The sequence below is a fragment of the Larimichthys crocea genome, chromosome XIX, assembly GCF_000972845.2.
Source record: "Larimichthys crocea isolate SSNF chromosome XIX, L_crocea_2.0, whole genome shotgun sequence".
NCBI lineage: Eukaryota > Metazoa > Chordata > Actinopteri > Sciaenidae > Larimichthys > Larimichthys crocea.
In genome coordinates this window covers 16,416-26,751 of record NC_040029.1, presented here as the reverse complement: position 1 = coordinate 26,751, position 10,336 = coordinate 16,416, and the positions used below count along the sequence as shown (strand labels likewise).

General features: G+C 47.0%; 7 non-coding genes across 7 annotated transcripts; all 7 read right to left on the bottom strand.

The window, feature by feature from the left end:
* Positions 1–3,030: 3,030 nt before the first annotated feature.
* On the bottom strand, positions 3,031–3,103 carry trnam-cau (transfer RNA methionine (anticodon CAU)). The gene has a single exon. It is a non-coding gene; the product is annotated as a tRNA-Met (tRNA).
* Positions 3,104–3,694: 591 nt separating this feature from the next.
* trnal-cag (transfer RNA leucine (anticodon CAG)) lies at positions 3,695–3,777 on the bottom strand. Its single transcript has one exon. It is a non-coding gene; the product is annotated as a tRNA-Leu (tRNA).
* Positions 3,778–4,840: 1,063 nt separating this feature from the next.
* Positions 4,841–4,913, bottom strand: trnam-cau (transfer RNA methionine (anticodon CAU)). Its single transcript has one exon. It is a non-coding gene; the product is annotated as a tRNA-Met (tRNA).
* Positions 4,914–5,330: 417 nt separating this feature from the next.
* On the bottom strand, positions 5,331–5,403 carry trnam-cau (transfer RNA methionine (anticodon CAU)). The gene has a single exon. It is a non-coding gene; the product is annotated as a tRNA-Met (tRNA).
* A 142-nt stretch (positions 5,404–5,545) lies between these two features.
* On the bottom strand, positions 5,546–5,628 carry trnal-cag (transfer RNA leucine (anticodon CAG)). Its single transcript has one exon. It is a non-coding gene; the product is annotated as a tRNA-Leu (tRNA).
* Positions 5,629–5,843: 215 nt separating this feature from the next.
* Positions 5,844–5,926, bottom strand: trnal-cag (transfer RNA leucine (anticodon CAG)). Its single transcript has one exon. It is a non-coding gene; the product is annotated as a tRNA-Leu (tRNA).
* Positions 5,927–6,287: 361 nt separating this feature from the next.
* On the bottom strand, positions 6,288–6,370 carry trnal-cag (transfer RNA leucine (anticodon CAG)). The gene has a single exon. It is a non-coding gene; the product is annotated as a tRNA-Leu (tRNA).
* Between the last annotated feature and the right edge of the window lie 3,966 nt (positions 6,371–10,336).

The following is a 10,336-nucleotide window of genomic DNA, read 5'->3' as shown; positions in this document are numbered from 1 at the left end:
ATCTTATACATATTACATGTAGCGTCAGACAGTGGTGTGTGATACTGCATATTTTGGTATCGATCCGATACCAAGTAAATACGGGCCAGTATCGCCGATACCGAAACTTTTCAATAAATAAGGTGGATGCGTCGTTAAATTGCTAAATCTCAATTAGTTTTCATGACCTTAAGTGTTTTTTGTGATGTTAAATAGTTAAAACCCAGGACAGAATTAGGACAAAGTTTATAATTAAATAGAAAATCTGTTTATTATCATATTTTTTTCAGAAAAATCTTAAATAAAAAGTGCTCGCAAACCAGTAAACAAATAAAATTCTCAACAACAACTGGTGAAAATATAAATAATATGTAAACAACCTAACAACCCCCAAAGCCTTTAGTTAGTCTGTGTTGGTTGTTTCCTCTTTGCCGAAACCGCAGCATTGCAAACAAGAGCAGAACTTAAAGTAAAGAATCGATCTCAAAACAAGAATATAGAATAAAATAAAATACAGACGCCATATAAATGATGTTAGTACAGTATAGGGGACGTATTGATGCGTTTACATAGCTGGAAAGCAAACATACAGCAGATGGGTACATACAACATGTTGGATATCCTCTGGAAAAGGTATTCAAGCTGTAGGATCATCAGTCAATGTGATGTGAGTCCAAAACAAGTCCCAGACTGGTGTCTTGATCTTATTCCTGTTCTCTCTCTCGTATTTTTATTTCTACAGTCACTTATATAGTTTTTGTATAGATGTTTGGCACGGGTTAACTTCTTAACACAGTTGTATCTTCTATACAAATGTTTAATTTTTTGTTACAAATGTTTAATCTCTCTGTACATATTTAAATTTAGATCTCTGGTTAATTTTAACTTATGGTTACAGGTTAATTCAACATATGTTTGCATGCTGCTACTGGATGAACTGGATTAGTATTATAAGTATCTATCTATCTGGTGCTCTGTATATACTGTATGTATGTGGATGTAAGCGCAGTTTATCCATGTTTTTATCCCTTTTATCTGTTTTATTTATGTTTTTTGTGCGCCTGCACTGAAGATGGCATTTAAATTTCATTATGCATTGCATGACAATAAAGATTATTCTATTCTATCACAGTCAGAATATCCATTCTACAGTATTTACAAAGCTCTGAAAGGCAGCATTGGACTCTGGTGTTGTTTATTTTTAGCGAGCTGTTTAAACTAACCACCACTGAGCATGCCCCCTGTATATATTAATAATAAACTTGAGTTGGACTAATTCAGCCTCTGTTTTCTGTTCAAAATAAAGTTTTGATGGGCGGGACAACAAGCCAATCATTGCAAACGTGTCATGCAGAACAAGTCCTGACATAGGTTGTTCCCTTCCCGTATAGAAACAACTTGTTCTGCCTGTTTGGCATTTTTCAGCCTGAGGCTGCAGGCGCTATACGAATCACTATACACGTCAACCTATACAGATCTTACACACGGACAGGCGACCACAGATTTTAATCTGTTTGTTTTCATGCGTGCCTTCTGGCAACAACTTCTAAAGCTTAACACGACAGCAGGTCCGAAAATCAAAGAGCGCTTTCGACATGTCAGCCTCATGGCTATTCATAAACACATCACATGCACCTGTAAGGGAGGGCGGGTGATGGGAAAGTTCCACTCTGAAGTCCGATTCCAAAGGTTGCGTAATGTTGAAACCGCAGAAAGTAAACAGAGAGACGTGAGCCATGCTTTCTGTAAACGTTCAACCTGATCGGCAAGCTGGAGCCGAGGCCTCGGCTGATAAGAAGACAAGAAGTGTTGCTACGTAAAGTGAATTCAAATGTATGAAAAACAAATAATAACAGATTTTCCTTTTGATCAGTGGTGATTTATTTAACATAACACAACAACTGCTATTTAAAAAAAACATATTAATATGAAGAAATGTCACCATAAATCATCCAAGCTGAAAAAATCTGTTTTATTACTGTTCAATAACTCAACGTTACTGATTATATAACACAACAAATGATCCCTTCAAGAAGATTATAGAGGAACGTGTCCGCTTTTTTGTCTCGGCTGTGTAGGAGGTGTTACAGGAAGTTCAATATTATTTGAGTCCAAAGTTTCAGCTGGGTTGTGTTACATTACATGCTGACGTGTTCCTGGAATATGTTAAGAGTGATACCACAGGAAAGAAACACAAGGTACAACCAGCAAAAAAAAAAAAAACTGCAGTTCCTCAAACGTCCACTTGAGGCTGGCTCCAGAAGTGAGTCAGTCTCCATAAGTCCCCATGTTTCACAGCAGAAATAAACATGTTTACAGCCTGGTACAAAAAACAGTTTTGGTCTCTATAGCAAATTTCCCCATTCATGACAACTGTACTGAGGGTGAATTTATATACAACTCACCTGTTCACATTATATTAAGGCTTTAAGTTATGCAGGATTAAGAGAGTTGCCGCTGTGACTGACAGGTAGGTGCCATTGCAGATTGCTTGTTTGAGCAACCAGGTGTCATTCTTCTTGTGTCAGGTCCACGTCTTTGAACAGAAACCTGTTGGTGACGTTACAGATACGGCATCTATTCTTCAGACTGTCAGTGTTCCAGCGTTTGAAGGTTGTTTGACGACATTTTACTCACGGAAGACGCCCGGAGCCGGAAACTGTCGACGCTGAAAGAAACACAAAACAGAAATATTGTTAAAATTTTATTTTAATGTTGACATGACCACCTGACTACTGTAAGAGATGACTGGGGGAAACGTCACTCTGTCCTTTAAAGCTGCAATAACTGATTTTTTTGGCCACTTGGGGGCAGTGGAAACAAGTTATGAACACAACACTGACATATCAACTTTGAAAGGTCCAGTTTGTAACATTTTGGAGAATCTATTGGCAGAAATCAAGTGGGCGGAGCACAGTTTAGTGTAGTGTTTGAACTCACAACCTTCAGGTTATGAGACTGACGCGCTAATTGGCGATTTCCAAGCGTGTACACTTTGAGTTTGGCAGTATAACAATGCTAACACAATAGGGTAACCCCTAGCAAAACACATGCCCCGTGTGAGGCTCGAACTCACGACCTTCAGATTATGAGACTGACGCGCTGCCTACTGCGCCAACGAGGCCCACATTGCCTGCAAAATCGCTGTTTTCCAAGTGCGTCCCTTTCCAGTTAGCCACTTTAACGCAATAGATGATACAACACGTACAGAGGTACTGAACAGGTGCCGGAAGTCTTGTAAAAAGTTACTGTCAGAAGTGGGATTCGAACCCACGCCTCCAGGGGAGACTGCGACCTGACAGCGCCTTAGACCGCTCGGCCATCCTGACATGTTACAGCATGTCAGCACTCTAAAAAAGTAACTAGTTACAGTTACTACTCCCAGAAACTGTACTGACTAATGTAGTTACTGAGTGACAAATTCTAAAAGTAACTAGTTACTTTGGAAAGTAACTATTACATTACTTTCGAGTAATTTTTAAAAAGCTCCTCCATCCCTTGAACTTACATCGCTTGAACAAGACTGACGCGCTGCTATTGCACCAACAAGGCCCAAATTGGAGCATAAATTGGTGACTTACAAGCGCGTATGCTTTTAGTTTGGCACTGTAACAGTACTAAGGCAAAAGGGTAACCCCTAACAAAACACATGCCCTGTGTGAGGCTCGAACCTGAGACCTTCTAATTATGAGACTTTCGTCTTGTAAAAATTTACTGTCAGAAGTGGGATTCGAACCCACGCCTCCAGGGGAGACTGCGACCTGAACGCAGCGCCTTAGACCGCTCGGCCATCCTGACATGTTACAGCATTTTTGCACTCTAAAAAAGTAACCAGTTACAGTTACTACTCCCAGAAAGTAACTAGAGTAGTTACTGAGACTGCCTACTGCGCCAACGAGTCCCAAACTTGAGCAAAAATTGGAGATTTCCAAGCATCTCTCTGCCGTTTTCTGGTTGCGTACAGTGAGTTTTCAGAGCTTTTTTCGACACTATGGCAGTAAAGTTGTGCACCAGACAGCTAAACGATGAGCTGAAACTCACAGTGGATGGCTCTGACAAATTCTTTGAATGTTTGCCCCCCCAGGATAAAATTTATTTCTGTGGACACATCTGATGCGTCTGGTTCGTGTCTCACGTGTGACATTATTTACATTTTCTCTTAGCAACGTCCAACACATGAACGTCAGCAGAAGCCTTATTGTGGAAACAGAGATGTGACATTTAAGACCCACATTAATGATGTAGTTTGTCAAAGTGGAGAAACACTGACAAACCTCCCAGTGCTTAAAGTGGTACTCCACCTAAAAATCTATTTTGAGTATCAGCTTTAAGTTTCTGTTAATGAATCGCATACATTTTCACACTGAAGACAGTCAAGGCCAATGATATTGGCACCACCATCTGTGAGTTTCGTCAACTTTTGAACCTCCGTTCTTTCTTTCGCCAACTGCTCCAGATCTTTCCGATTTTATGGGTTCGTTCTCCGAAATGCTGTTTTGAGATCTGGACTCATTGCTGGCCACTTCAGAACTCTTCAGCACTTTGCCTTTTTGAAGTATTCTTTGGGTCGTTGCCCATGACTGGGCCCTCCATTACACCACAGAATTCTTTGGTAAGTCTTCAGGTTTCATAATACTACTCACAGCAGCAAAGCAACCCCAAAACATCAGTGAAACTCTACCATGTTTTATGTTTCTTTTCTTTGAAGGCCTCATTTCATTTTCTGAAAGGAGTTGCCACTGCTAAATGCGACACGCTGGTCCCCTTAAAGCACATTTATTGTCCAACATTTTCCCCACTCATCTGTTGAGATAGCTCGCAGTGTTTATGACTATAATCCCAGGTAAACGAACAAAACAAGTGCCCCGTGTGAGGCTCGAACTCACGACCTTCAGATTATGAGACTGACGCGCTGCCTACTGCGCCAACGAGGCTGAAAACACATGTATGGATCTATACATCCCCTCCTGCTGCCGGGGTGTTTCTACATTACCTTCTGTTACCTTGAACAGTGCTTGGTTCAGAAGAGCAGGATACATATTAAGACTCTGCTTCCCTCTGGTGTGTGAGCAGCAAAACTCAACTGAATTTTGCATCCAGAGTTTTGTCTGAGGGATGGGAGAGTATTCATTTGGCTGCAATCTGCAGCTTCACAAATAGTCGGGTCTAAATCCTACAGACTGGACCTTCGAGTTGGATACTAGAGGCCCGAACTCATGACCTTCAGATTATGAGACTGAGGCACTGCCTAATGCGCCAACGAGGCCCGATATTGAGCACAAACTGGCGATTTCCAAGCATGTACACTTTGAGTTCGCTGCTATAACAATGCTAACCCCTAACAAAACACATGCCCCGTGTGAGGCTCGAACTCACGACCTTCAGATTATGAGACTGACGCGCTGCCTACTGCGCCAACGAGGCCCAAAATGGAGTCAAAATTGGCGATTTCCAAGCGTGTATGCATTTAGTTTGGTACTATAACAATGCTAATGCAATAGGGTATCACCAAACCAAAGCCCTGTGTGAGGCTCGAACTTGAGACTGACATCTTGTGAAAAGTTACTGTCAGAAGTGGGATTCGAACCCACGCCTCCAGGGGAGACTGCGACCTGAACGCAGCGCCTTAGACCGCTCGGCCATCCTGACATGTTGCAGCATTTTAGCACTCTAAAAAAGTAACTAGTTACAGTTACTACTCCCAGAAAGTAACTAATAGCATTACTGAGACCACCACCGAGGCCCAAATTGGCAATTTCCAAGCATCTCTCTACCGTCTTCTGGTTGAGTACAGTGAGTCTTCAGAGCTTTTTTGACACTATGACAGTAAAGTTGTGCACCAGTTACTGTTACTGAAAAGTTACTGTCAGAAGTGGGATTCGAACCCACGCCTCCAGGGGAGACTGCGACCTGAACGCAGCGCCTTAGACCGCTCGGCCATCCTGACATGTTAGACTGGTCTCCCAGAGGGATCGATGCGTTATCATTTTTTCCGTCTTGTTATACGAGCATATGCAGATGATGCAAAATGTGAAATGTCTGCTGCGTTGGCCGGGAATTGAACCCACAAACACAACGGTGTGAGAAAACTCTCTAGGCATGTAATAGAGGTTAAGACCTACCACCAGCAATTCGATGTCTCTGTTGCACTCAGTCTCATTCATCATAAGCTGCCCTGGCCTGCACCATCTGATGTTAATGAACAGAGTACCACACCTTTACTCTTAAGCTCTGCTTTGCCGACTCCTCAGCTCTTTAGGTATGGGGTTTGTTTGGATACTGGGGCGAGAAGTCTTGTGAAAAGTTACTGTCAGAAGTGGGATTCGAACCCACGCCTCCAGGGGAGACTGCGACCTGAACGCAGCCCCTTAGACCGCTCGGCCATCCTGACATGTTACAGGCTTTTTTTTCACCTCCGACACCGATATCTGAGGTTTGGCATCCGCCGATACCGATACAGAGAAACAGTACAGAGTTACGGTAACAAATGCTACATCTTGGTCATGAAAATCCCTAAATTCTCCTTGTTCAAAACAAATGAAAATAAATTCACAAACTGTATGTAACGGAGTAATGTAATGGGGCAAAACGATGCCCCGTGTGAGGCTTGGCTATCGTTGATTTCCAAGGGCGTACACTTCCAGTTCGCCATTAGAACAACACTAACGCGATAGATGACACACCACGTACGGAGCTACTGGACAGTCACCGGAAGTCTTGTGAAAAGTAACTAGTTACAGTTACTACTCCCAAAAAGTACACATGCACATTTTCTCCAGGACTGTGGTACGTATTCAACGCAGCTCTGTGATTTTTTCCCCTGCGGTTGTGCAGAGGGTGATGGGCGTTGTCCAGCATGGACAGCGGTTTGTTCGGGGTCCTTCTCTTTGCCACAGTCACCAGAGAGTCCTCCCCAGCAAACCACAGCGTAGAAGAGGACGCTGGCCACCACGGACTGGTAAAACATCTGCAGCAGTTTTTTGCAGATGTTGAAGGACCCCCAACCTTCTCAGGAACATGTCTGCTGTTCAGTCCAATCTGTTGGAGTAGCAGCCGCTCAAAAGTCTTCATGATGTGGAGTGTTTGAAGTTGTTGGTGGTGGGGGGGTTGAACTCTCTATGGGTGTATGACGACCACCAACTTTGTTTTTTCTGTTTTTTGTTACTATAGAGCGGGTTACACAGGCGGTGAGGAAATATGAACATGTATGCTGTATAACACTCTGTCTCTTTCTTCCTTCCTCCTTTTCTCTTCTTCTTCCTTTAAATGAGAGCAAACCAGCTAAACCTGTTTTTTTTAACAGGTTTGTTCTTGGACTACGGGGGGGGGGTGGAAGAGGAGAAAGGAGGGACTAGGGAGGGGAAAAGGGGAAAGAACGAGTGGATAAGGGAGAAAGGGGGGGGGGGAAGAGGGAAGAAAAGAAGACGGGGGGGAAAAGAAAAAAAAGGGGAGGGAAAGGAAGAGGGGGGGGGGGGGGGGAAGGGGGGGAAAAAGGGGGAAAGGGGGAAGAAGGGGGGAGAGAAAGAAAAAGGGGGGGGGGGGGGGGGAAGGGGGCGTAAAGGGGGAAAGAGAAAAGACTGGAAGGGGGGGGGGGGGGGGAGGGGGGAGGGGGGGGGGGGGGGGAAAGGGGGGGGAGAACGGAGGGAGAGTGGGGGGGAGGGGGGGGGGGAAGGAAAGGCGTGGGTAATGGAAGAAGGGGGGGGGGAGGGGGGGGGGAAAGAGAACCGAGGGCGCTGAGAACGTGAAGGCGGGGAGGAGCGGGGGCGGAAAGGGGAAGGGGGAAGAAAGGGAGGGAAAAAGGCGGGGGGGAAAGGGGGGAGGAGGAATGGAGGAAAAAAGAAGGAAAGGTGAAAGGGCACTGAAAGTGGGGGGGGGGGGGGGTGGGAGGGGTTGGGGATGGGGGAAACCCGAGGCTTAAAAGGGGGGCGGGAGAAGGAAAAAGAAAAAAGGGGGGAGGGAAAAAAGAAAAAGGGGTGGCGGGAGGGAGGGGGCGGAGGGGGGGGGGGCGCGGGGGGGGGGGGGGGGGGGGGAGGGAAGAAAAAAAGCCAGGGTCGGAGGCGAGCGCAGTGGGGGGGGCAAAAAGAAAAAAGGGTGCGAGAGGGCGGGAGGAGGGGGGGGGGGGGTCGGGGAAGGAGAGAGAAATGCGTAGCGGAGAGCCGGGGGGGGGGGGGGCGCGGGGGGGGGCCGGGGACGGGCGGGGGGGAGGGGGAAACGAAGGTGCGGAACACGGAAGGGGAGGGAAGAAGGGAGAAGAGGGGACGACGCAAGGAGAGGTGGGAGGAGGAAAGGAAGGGGGGGGAGAAGAGGGAAGGGGGGGGAAGGGGTGGGGGGGGGGGGGGGGGGGGAGTGCGGGAAGGGGCCAGGGGCAAAAGGCGAAAAGGGGGGCGGAGGCAGGAGGCACGAAAAGGGCGAGGAGCGGGAAACGAGGCACGAAAAACAGGGAACAAGTGTCAAAGGAAGACAAAGGAGAGGCTGAAAAGGAGCCGAGGCAATCAATAGGGTGGGTAGGAAGGGGGAGGAACAAGGAGGAGGTGGGTGGGGGGGGGGGAGGAGATGGTGGGGGGGGTGGAAGGAGGGGGCGGGCTGGTACGGTCCGAGGGGGGGTGTGGTACAACAGGGGAGGTGGTGGGGGTGGAGCTTAACGGGAAAAGCATACGAGTGGTGGGAAAGGGTGGCTGGAAGGGGGTTGAGTAGGAAAAGAATGAGTGTGTGGGTGGGGTCCGGGTGGGAGATCAACATCGTAGTAATCAAGGAAAGCTGTGCTTCATATTTGGGTGTGGGTAAGCGAGTCCAAGGGTAGGCAGCGTCCTGCTATCCACGAAACTAATAAAATAGGAAAATAATTTTTTGCTTGGAGGGGGAGGGGGCGACCCCCGACTCTCGAGAGTGCTTACAATGGGGGAGGGGCAAAGAGGCGTAGAGGGGACCGAACCGGAACGAAACGAACTGAGTGTGGGCAAGGCAGGGGAAATTGGGGGGCGGTGTGGGGGGACAACGGAATCGGCCCCCCCGGGGGGGAGGGCTCTGAGCGAGCCAGAGCGGGCGTGACAGGGGAGGAAAAAAAAAAATTATCACCAGCTGCGAAATTGTGAAATACTTACCAAGGGGGAAGGACAGGGTGACCGTATAGAGAGGTGGTGTAAAAAGAAAAAGTGAATAAGCAAAGTGGGTCAACGTGGGGGGGGATTGTAGGAAATGGGGGATGGTAGGGAGTAACTGGTAGAACGTAAAAGAGGTACGGTAAAGATTGTGGGGTGTAATAAGGAGAGGAAAAAAGGGGGGGGGAGAAAGAGGAAGTGAGGGGGGGGGCAGGGCAAAATTGCTGGGAAAGGGTAAGAGAAAAAAAGTCAGGGAGGGAAAAATTGGCCGAGCGGGAGGGGGGGGGGGGGGGAAGGGAGGAGAAAAAAGAAAATGGGAGGAAAGTCTAAGGCGCTTGAAAGGGCGGGTGGGGGGAAGTCGGGAGGGGAGAGGGTGTGAGGAAAAAGGAGAAAGAGGGGAGTGGCAGGTCTCCGCCGGGGGGTAAAGGGGCGGAGGGGTGAGTCGGGGAGAAAGAGGGTGGCAAAACCAGATGTCGGGTGACAGAGGTGGGGAAGACGGGGGGAAGTGGAAAAAAAAATGGGTCAGAAAAAAGAAGGAAAAGGTAGTCAGACGACGAGGGACAAAAAGGGAATCGGAAAAAGAAAAAGGGGAAAAGAAGTGACTGTCCAAATTAAAATGCAAATCGGAAAAGGGGGGGTACGAATTTTAGTGGTCAGGGGGAGAAAGAGTCCATAGAAGGGCGCGAAAAAAGAAGAGGGGGGTTAGTGGTGGGGGGTGTGTGGGTTGGGAAGAAAAGGGTGGAACGGTGAGGGGGAAAAAGGGGGAGAAAAAAAAAGGGGGGAAAGAAAAAGAAAAGAAAGCGAAAAAACAATGAAAAAAAGGAAAGGGAAATGGAGGACGGGGAAAAACGGAAAAAAAACAAGACTTAAAAAGGGGAAATAACAAACGGGAATGAAGAAAAAAAAAAAACACGAGGGCCAAGGGGGAAAAGGAGAAACACAAACAAGACGGAAAGAAAGGGAGGAAACGGATGAATGATGGGGAAATGAGCGCAAAGGGGAAAAAAAGGGCGGCGAGATAAAAGGGGGGGGGGAAAGGGGAAAAAACCGTGTACGGAAATAAGAAACCGAAGGGAAAAAAAATGTACAGGTAGGCAAAGGGTATAGTAAGGTTGACTTTATTTTCATAAGGAAAAGGTGTGGGGTGGGGGGGGGAAAAGTAGAGATTGACAAGGAAGAGAGAAAAAAAGAGACGGGGGGGCGCGGAAAGTTAAAGGAGGGGGTGGGTTTAAAGAAGGTCCTGCCAAAGGAACAGGGAG